Below are 9,222 nucleotides of genomic sequence, written 5' to 3'. Positions count from 1 at the left end.
TGATCAGATGCTTTTTCGAACACCCCTATACTTCCTACAAGGGGGCTGAAGCCGATGACTGGAAATCTTTCAGATTATATTAAAACGGCCGCACAGGAGGAAAACACAAGCTTTTGAGCAAAATATACAAATAGATTCACCATAAAATTGTCTCATGCAATTCTTATACACCTCACTCGAACATTATGTCTTTCGAGCATTGACCCTCTATCAAGCGGGCGGCTACGAGGACGTCTTCAAAATAGTGCTCCGGCTCGTGGCGGTCCTTGTCCTTGGGCGGACTCTTCACCGTAATGTCGATGGCCTTCATATTTCCCCAGAATGTCTTGACTCGGGCAAAAGCCATCCGTGCACCTTCGATGCACGCCGATCGCTCCATAGCATCGATACATGGCACGGCGTCAACAAGCCGCTGCACCAAGCCAAAATAACTATTCTAAATAGGCTCAGTTGGCCATAACCGGATTATGACACTCTTCATAGCAGCACCAGATATCCTATGAAGCTCGGCCCACTAGGACATCTGCTCATTCAGCAACAGGGGGCTCTTCGAGGTGCCGAATTGTGACCAGAAGAGCTTCTCTGTTGTGTACCCCTCTCATGCCTGATAATACTGTGCCACATCGGAATAACTCTTCGGCAAGTCTAAAAACTCGTTCGGAGACCTCCACAATTGGTTAAGCTGAGCATAGTTCAGATCGCCGAACTTAGCCTGTAGCAAAAATGGCTTACCAGCCGCAATCTCCCCAGCTTGCCAGATCTCCTCACGGGCCGCTCTGGATTCAGACCGCGCTTCTCTTGCTTCTTGTAAGGCCTTTTCAATTTTAGCCATTTTGGCTTCCTTCTCCTTCTCAAGAAGCTCACAGCGGCTGGCAGCACTTTTTAGCTCGAGCGCCATCATGGATATATTCTCCTCGTCTTGACACCGAGCAGCTCGTTCGGCTTCTAACTCAGCCGATGCCTTCTCGTCAGCCGCATTACTACATCGGGCCTGCTCCTTAGCCCGGGTTACCTACGCCCGAAGAATTTCAACGGCGGCAGCACCATCTGCAGCAAGGTACAGCTTTCAACATCATGCTTATATCACAAAAATGCATGTACAGAGACAGTTGCGAATACGTACCTTGCGACTCGTCAAGACGCATATTGATCAAAGTAATGTCATCCCCGGCCACATCTTTGTAGTTCGGCAATATCCAAAGTCTGGGAAGTAGCCAGAAGGGACGCAGCCTGTGTACAAAGTTAATCAGATTAGTCCTCCAAAATTTCTTCTTGATCCTCCGTTCGCCTCCCATGGGAAGCCAACCTGAGTCTCAGGGGCTACTGCCTATACACAGGTGTATTTTCTGAATAAAGCACAATTGCACATGTTACAAACCTCGAAGCCTCTCAGCAGGCTCGCAAAGGCCTCATTCAATCCGTGCTTCACGGATAGGACCTTTTCAACCACCATACCCATCAAGGTACGATGTTCCTCTGAAACGGACACCTGCCGCAGCATGTGCGTCAAGATATCCGGCGCCCCTGGGTCTCCGGAGGCAGCCGCAAGAGGACGGTCACCCTTCGAAGGGATTCATTTATTTGTATTAGGCTGCATTCCAAATTGTTCGGGGTCTTGATTGTTGTCCCTCGGGCCTTGGGCCGCCGAAGTTCCACCTTCACGTAACATCTCCATCGTCCCTTGCACCACTTGTCGGTCGGGGGAGACCCTCCGCGACGACACTTCAAAGTCATCTGCCCTATTGGACGGAGAGTTCGGTGGGGGCGTCTCGCTTTCCATCATCTCCGGGAGAAGGTCCCCCGAGGAAGAGGATTGTGGAAGGGGACTACGCGCTGAGCTACAAACAAATATATATATTCCAGACATCACAAGAAAAGAATGGGATATGTTTAAAGCAGCCTTGTTCACTTACGATTTGGCAGGAGACTTGTCCTCGTCATGAGATTGCACTTTGACGCCCTCAAGGTCCGAGCCGCCCTCCAGAAGCATTTTACCTCGCTTAGGAGCTTGCTCCTCCCAATCTTCAGAGGCATCCCTCTTCCCCCTAGGAGGGAAGGAGATGGCGCCCCCTCTTCTCTTTTGTCTTCGGATAAGGGGATTTTGATTTCTCCGGACACAAAGTCCGATATTCCTTGGGAATTGGGGCCGTCTTTGGTATTCTCACTCTCCGCCTCACCCTCCTTCATAGGCATCTGGTATGGTGCCGGGGCCAGCATCCGTGTTAGAACAGGATTCGCTGGGCCCTCGAGCAAAGGGGCCGAAAACATAATCAGTTCCGCTTTCTTTATCCAGCCCTGGAAGAAGATAGCTTGCTCAGTACCATATTGCAGTATGCATAACTACAAAAGTATTCGAAAGCCAAGTGCTTACCGGAGTATCCGGACGATTGTAGTTAAGGCCGGCGTCCTCGGCATTGTCCGGCCAATGTTTCCGCTTCTCGAAAAATAACTTCCACATCCCTTCATGTGTGGTGCCGAAAAGGTGTTGGAGGGTTCATGGACCTTCTGGATTGAACTCCCACATGCGGCGAGACCTGCGCTGGCAGGGCAGGATTCGGCGAACCAACATCACTTGGATCACGCTGACAAGATCGATGCCTCTCTTGAGGAGGGTTCGAATGCGGCTCTGTAAAGTCTGCACTTCATCAACCGATCCCCAGTCCAGCCCCTTGTTGACCCATGATGCAAGCTGCGACGGTGGGCCAGGACGAAAGGTGGGTGGAGTAACCCACTTAGTACTGTGGGGCTCTGTAATGTAAAACCACTCCCACTGCCAGTCGGTAAAAGAACCTTTTGGCCAGGGGGTGTTGGCGAGTTGGCCGATGGTAGCACCAAGACACTCCGCCTGTTCCCCGTCGACTATCTTCGGTTTCACGCTAAAGGTCTTGAGCCATAAGCCGAAGTGTGGGGGGATTCGAAGGAAGGCCTCGCATATAATGATAAACGCCGAGACATGGAGAATCGAGTCCGGGGGAAGGTCATGAAAATCCAGTCCGTAATAAAACCTTAGCCCCCCAGACAAAGGGATGAAGAGCAAACCCTAACCCCCGAAGGAAGTGAGGGATGAACACAACCCTCTCGCCAGATCTGGGGGTCGGAATAACTTGTCCTTGAGCAGGAAGCCGGTGGTGGATCTCTGGGGTCAGATATCTGGCTACCGGAAGCTTTGTGATATCCTCCTCTGTAACGGAGGAAGCCACCCATTGGCCATGGGAGCTGGATTCGGACATGATGGGAAGGCTGAAAGCAATGGAGTCAAACCTTGGGTGCTGGAACTCGGGGTTGGGAAGGCTGAGGAGAAGTTGGGCGTAAAAAAGACGGCCCTTGGTTCCTTTATAAAGGCCTCCGGTATTGAACGCCTCCTCCTAAGCCTAAGAACCTGCATATTCCTAAGGAATCTTTCTCGCAGGACGGTTGGGTTACCCATGTTCGTATTGATGAGAATCCCACAATAAGGGGACATGATCTCTACTTTGACAAGACGTGCCAATGACAACCGCGTCTTGAAATGTGGGGCGAAAAACGGTTCGAAATTATGACCGGATAGGCGTGACGTCGCATTGCTAAAGTTGTCAGCAGATTGGACATATGTGTTATTATATTCTCTCTGCGGTTATGTGCGGCGTGTGTTACAGGTCCGGACACGATCAATTCGTCTGGAGACTATTCGGTAGTTTGGAAGGAGGAACCCGCCTTGGAATGCCGAAGACAGCACTACACGTCGGATACCTTGTCATTGAAGCCAGGTTCAGGGGCTACTAAGGGAGTCCTCGACTAAGGGGTCCTCGGGCGTCCGGCCTGTTTCTATGGGCCGTGCTGATGGGCTGCGAAGATATGAAGACCGAAGAATGTACCCATGTCCGGATAGGACTCTCCTTGCCGTGGAAGGCAAGATTGGCGAACTACAATGAAGATTCCATCTTATGTAACCGACTCTATGTAACCCTAGACCCCCCCCGGTGTCTATATACACCAGAGGGTGTAGTCTAGAAAGGATATACTCAATACCTTAGTCATACAGGCTAGACTCCTAGGGTTTATCCATTACGATCTCGTGGTAGATCAACTCTTGTAATACTCATTGAGGGAGTCCTGGATAAGGGGGTCCCCAGACAGCCGGACTATATCCTTTGGGCGGATTGTTGGACTATGAAGACACAAGATTGAAGACTTTGTCCCGTGTCCGGATGCTTGGCGTGGAAGGCAAGCTAGGCAATACAGATATGCGTATCTCCTCCTTTGTAATCGACCTTGTGTAACCCTAGCCCCCTCCGGTGTCTATATGAACCGGAGGGTTTTAGTCCATAGGACAACATATAATCATACCATAGGCTAGCTTCTAGGGTTTAGCCTCTCCGATCTCGTGGTAGATCAACTCTTGTACTACTCATATTATCAAGAATAATCAAGAAGGACGTAGGGTTTTACCTCCATCAAGAGGGCCCGAACCTGGGCAAAACATCGTGTCCCTTGCCTCCTGTTACCATCCGCCTTAGACGCACAGTTCGGGACCCCCTACCCGAGATCCGCCGGTTTTGACACCAACATTGGTGCTTTCATTGAGAGTTCCTCTATGTCGTCGCCGATTAGACTTGATGGCTCCTTCGATAATTGATAGAAATGTAGTCCAGGGTGAGACTTTTCTCCCCGGACAGATCTTTGTATTCAGCGGCTTCACACTACGGGCCAACTCGCTTGGCCATCTGGAGCAGATCGAGAGTTACGCCCCTGGCCACCAGGTCAGGTTTGGAAGCTTAAACTACACAGCTGATATCCGCGGAGACTTGATCTTCGACGGATTCGAGCCCCTGCTTAGTGCACCACGCGGTCACGATGAGCATGATTTAGCTCTGCCATCAGACAGTGTCCAGGAGATCGTGCCGGCAACCGCTGCGACCCTCAATTCGGAACTAGTTGCGCCATCCATGGACGAGTTGATAGACCCCGTCACGGAGGCCGTATCCTCAGCGGCGATCGAGTCGAATATCGACCTTACCCTTCACGAGAGCCGTGATGCCACACCGCTGAATCCTTCCCCGACAATGGACTCCGAACTGCCTGCGCCCGTGCCTATCGAACCCGACTGGGCGCCGATCATGGAGTTTACCTCCGCGGATATCTTTTAGCACTCGCCCTTCGACGACATACTGAACTCATTAAGGTCTCTCTCCTTGTCAGGAGAGTCCTGGCCGAACTATGTCTGGCAGGATTGGGGTGCGGATGACGAAGAAATTCGCCGCCCACCCACCACCCACTTAGTAGCCACTATCGACGATTTGACCGACATGCTCGACCTCGACTCTGAAGACATCGACGGTATAGACGACGATGCAGTAGTCGAATAGGAAGGACACCCACTTCATCATATGATGTATACATGGTGGACACACCCAAAGAAAACGATGACAAGGAACGGAAGGACGCAACGAAGGGTTGTTCCCTCGAGAAGTAGTCAAAGCGCCGGCGTAAGCGATGCTCCGAATCCCACCTTGGCAGAAACAGCGGTCATATAGACCCAGCGATAGTGCAGGGTGAACCATCGCCCGATTAGGGCAACACGGAGAATCAAACCGAACAACCTGACTCCGTCAAAGATAACAGTCCGGATGACATCACACCGGACAGGCACCCGGAGAATCAAACCGAACAACCTGACTCTGTCAAAGATAACCATCGCCACTGCGAGGAGTCTGAAAAAGCAGAAGCAAAGGCTCAAGGCTGCACAAGACACACTCAGAATCAGATGGAGCGAGGTACTCAATACTGCAGCGAAGTACGGCGGTAATCGCCACACCAAGAGCTACCCGAAGCGAAAGTTTCTACCTGAATTCGACGAGGAGGCCGTAGATCCCCCGCAATTAGAAAACAAAATGGCCATCTGGTCAGATAGAGCGGCAAGCGACGCCGTACATAAGGCCGTACGCGATCCACGCGAGGGCTCGCATCAAAAGGATGGCGCAACCAGATCCATATACGGGCCACGCAAGCGCGCTCCAGTATGCAATACAACACAACAAACATCCGAACACCACGGTACACCCAAATATAGGGGTGCCGCACACCCCCGATGTTTCACCGATGAGGTGCTGGACCATGAATTTCCAGAGGGATTCAAACCCGTAAACATAGAGGCATACAACGGAACAACAGACCCTGGGGTCTGGATTGAGGACTATATCCTCCATATCCACATGGCTCGAGGAGACGATCTCCATGCCATCAAGTACTTACCCCTCAAGCTCAAAGGGCCAGCTCGGCACTAGCTTAAAAGCCTCCCCGAAAACTCCATTGGAAGCTTGGAAGAGCTCGAAGACGCCTTTCGGGCAAATTTTCAAGGGACCTATGTCCGACCACCAGATGCAGACGATTTAAGTCATATAACTCAACAACCCAGAGAGTCAGCCCGAAAGCTTTGGAACAGGTTCCTCACTAAGAAGAACCAAATAGTCGACTATCCGGACGCCGAAGCCTTAGCAGCTTTCAAGCATAGTGTTCGAGACGAATGGCTCACCAAACACCTCGGCCAAGAAAAGGCGAGAACAATGGCAGCATTAACAAGCCTCATGAACCACTTTTGCGCGGGCGAGGACAGCTGGTTAGCCCGATGCAGCACCAGCGACCCAAGTACATAAGAAGTCAGGGATGAAAACGGTAAATCACGACGCAGCAAAAACAAGCGCCGGAATAAATAAGACAGCCCGAAGAGCACGGCAGTAAACGCTGGATTCAGAAGCTCTCGGCCAGGTCAGCAAAAGCCGCCCTCCAAAGGCAATAGAGACGAACTATCCAGCCTAAACAAGATTCTGGAACAAATATGTCAGATCGATAGTACCCCCGATAAACCTGCAAATCATACCCATAGAGAATGTTGGGTCTTCAAGTAGTCCGGCAAGCTCAACGCCGAACATAAGGGGCAGGATACACCAAGCAAAGACGAGGACGAGCCTCGCAAGAAAAGCACTGGGGAACAGAAGAGATTCCCACCAGAAGTCAAAACAGTTAACGTGTTACACATGATAAAGGGGACAAACAAAGCGGCACTCCCAGAGACACATGCCCCAGGGCCTACCACCGCAGAGTTCTGCCACTGGTCGTCCCAACCAGTCACTTTTAGCCATCGGGATTACTCAGCATGTGTCCGGCGTGCAGGATGGGCTGCCTTGGTATTAGACCCAATAATCTATGGATACCACTTCACACGAGTCCTGATGGATGGCGGCAGCAGTTTAAACTTGATATATCAGGACATAGTCCGCAACATGGGGATAGACCCAGCAAAAATCAGCCATAGCAATACTACCTTTAAAGGAGTAACGCCAGGCCCATAAGCCCATTGCACGGGCTCCCTGCTACTAGAGGTTATATTCGGCTTACCCGATAACTTCCGCAGCGAAATTTCAACCTTCCACATCGCTCAGTTCCAAAGTGGCTATCAAGCACTACTCAGATGCGAAGCTTTTGCTCGCTTTAATGCAATATCACATTACGCTTCCCTCATGCTTAAGATGCCCAGTCCATGCGGCATCATTAAAGTTAATGGGAATATTGAGCGCTCCTTGCGTGCGGAAGACCGTGCGGCTGCCTTGGCAGCCGCACACTCGGCCTCACCAACTAAAGCATCTGACAGGTCGTTAAGACCACAGACACGGCTGGACGACTCCGGTACAACTATATGTAATTGATACAGGTTTGATGGTTATACCCCTATTGCAATACAAGGGGATCAACGCGCGTGCACAAGTGGCAATCAGGCTCAACCTTACTCCTTTTGAACTATATATTGTTTATTTAGTATAACTTACCTTTTGCACGGAAACTTTTCAATTAAGTTCCTCTCTTTTTCAGATGACCATCGTGCTACACCCGTCCAGAATACGGTACAACGGAGACACAGGCGCACACGTGCAACAGGGACCCGTTCAAAGGATTCTTTTTAGATTAAGACCCTGCGTAAACCTTTTTTACTGTCTCTTGTTGATACACATCCCTCAGATTCTCAGTACAATTGAGAAGCATGCTGACGTATTGGCATGTGGCCACGTCAGAATATTGCACGTACCTGGACACCAGGGGCTTATTACAAAGGGCACTGTTTAGGCCCGGTTTACACCATAAAGACCGAATACCTTAGGGAGTGTTCGGCGTCGCGAGTTTGGCCTTATATGCATCAGCTCCGAATCATGTCTTTGGTCAAATGTTGGGTTTGCCCAGCTCCTATGTTTTGCTGCCTTACGTTCCGCTCTATCGGCTAAGGCGGCACCAGGAGAACTACTGCGATTGTGCCCTGGTTCAGCCGGACGAGCACCTCAGTAGAGAAAGCCGAAAACTGACTGTCATGATATAGCGTGAGACTGGTCAACCACTCGATGACCTATCGGAATCTTCGGGGTTCCTCCGCCTTAACGAAGGTCCGTTTCCCGGCCAGGCATGTACGCACCCCGAATTCGGATGAGTGCGGAGCCACCAGGGGCTATATAGTAGCCCCATTGTCAAACTCCTCTCGCTAAGTGAAAGTGTTAAAGCATTATAGTCTGGTTGCCTAGTTCGCTGCGCTATCACCTCCTTAATGGACCAAGATGTTGGGTCAAGTGTGAACATGCGTCTTCTGCGAACACCCCCGCATTATATGCGTGGGGGCTGAAGCCGACGACTGCAATCTTTCAGGTTATATCCAGATATACATAAACGGGCGCACAGGAGGCATCATAATACTTTCAGGCAAAAGTATAATTACAGCCTTGATAAACATAATAAAACATTGTTTTTACAATGGGAATACATGTCATTCAAACATAATATTCTTCGAGCACTGGGCCTCTATTGAACGAGCGCCTTCAAGAACTTCTTCAAAATAGTGCTCGGCAGCCACTCGGCCTATGGCCGAACCCTGCGCCGCGACAGTGGTGGCATCCATCTCCGCCCAGTATGTTTTGACACGGGCAAGGGCCATCCGCGAGCCTTCTATGCACGCCGACCTCTTCATCGCATTAATGCGCGGCACCGCACCAAGGAACTGTTGCACCAAACTAAAATAGTTGTTCGGCATTGGCCTTTCCGGCCACAGATGATCCACAACAGACCTCATGGTGAGTCCGGACAATCTATTCAGCTCGTCCCATTCGGCAAGCCGGTCAGTCAATGGAAGCAGACACTCGGGAACATTAAATTGTGACCAGAATAACTTGTCCACTTCACGATCTATTTGATCTCGGAAGTATTCGG

Source organism: Triticum urartu, chromosome 5A, assembly GCF_056163025.1.
Source record: "Triticum urartu cultivar PI428250 chromosome 5A, HENAU_Tu73, whole genome shotgun sequence".
Lineage (NCBI taxonomy): Eukaryota > Viridiplantae > Streptophyta > Magnoliopsida > Poales > Poaceae > Triticum > Triticum urartu.
Note: the sequence above shows the minus strand (reverse complement) of the source record.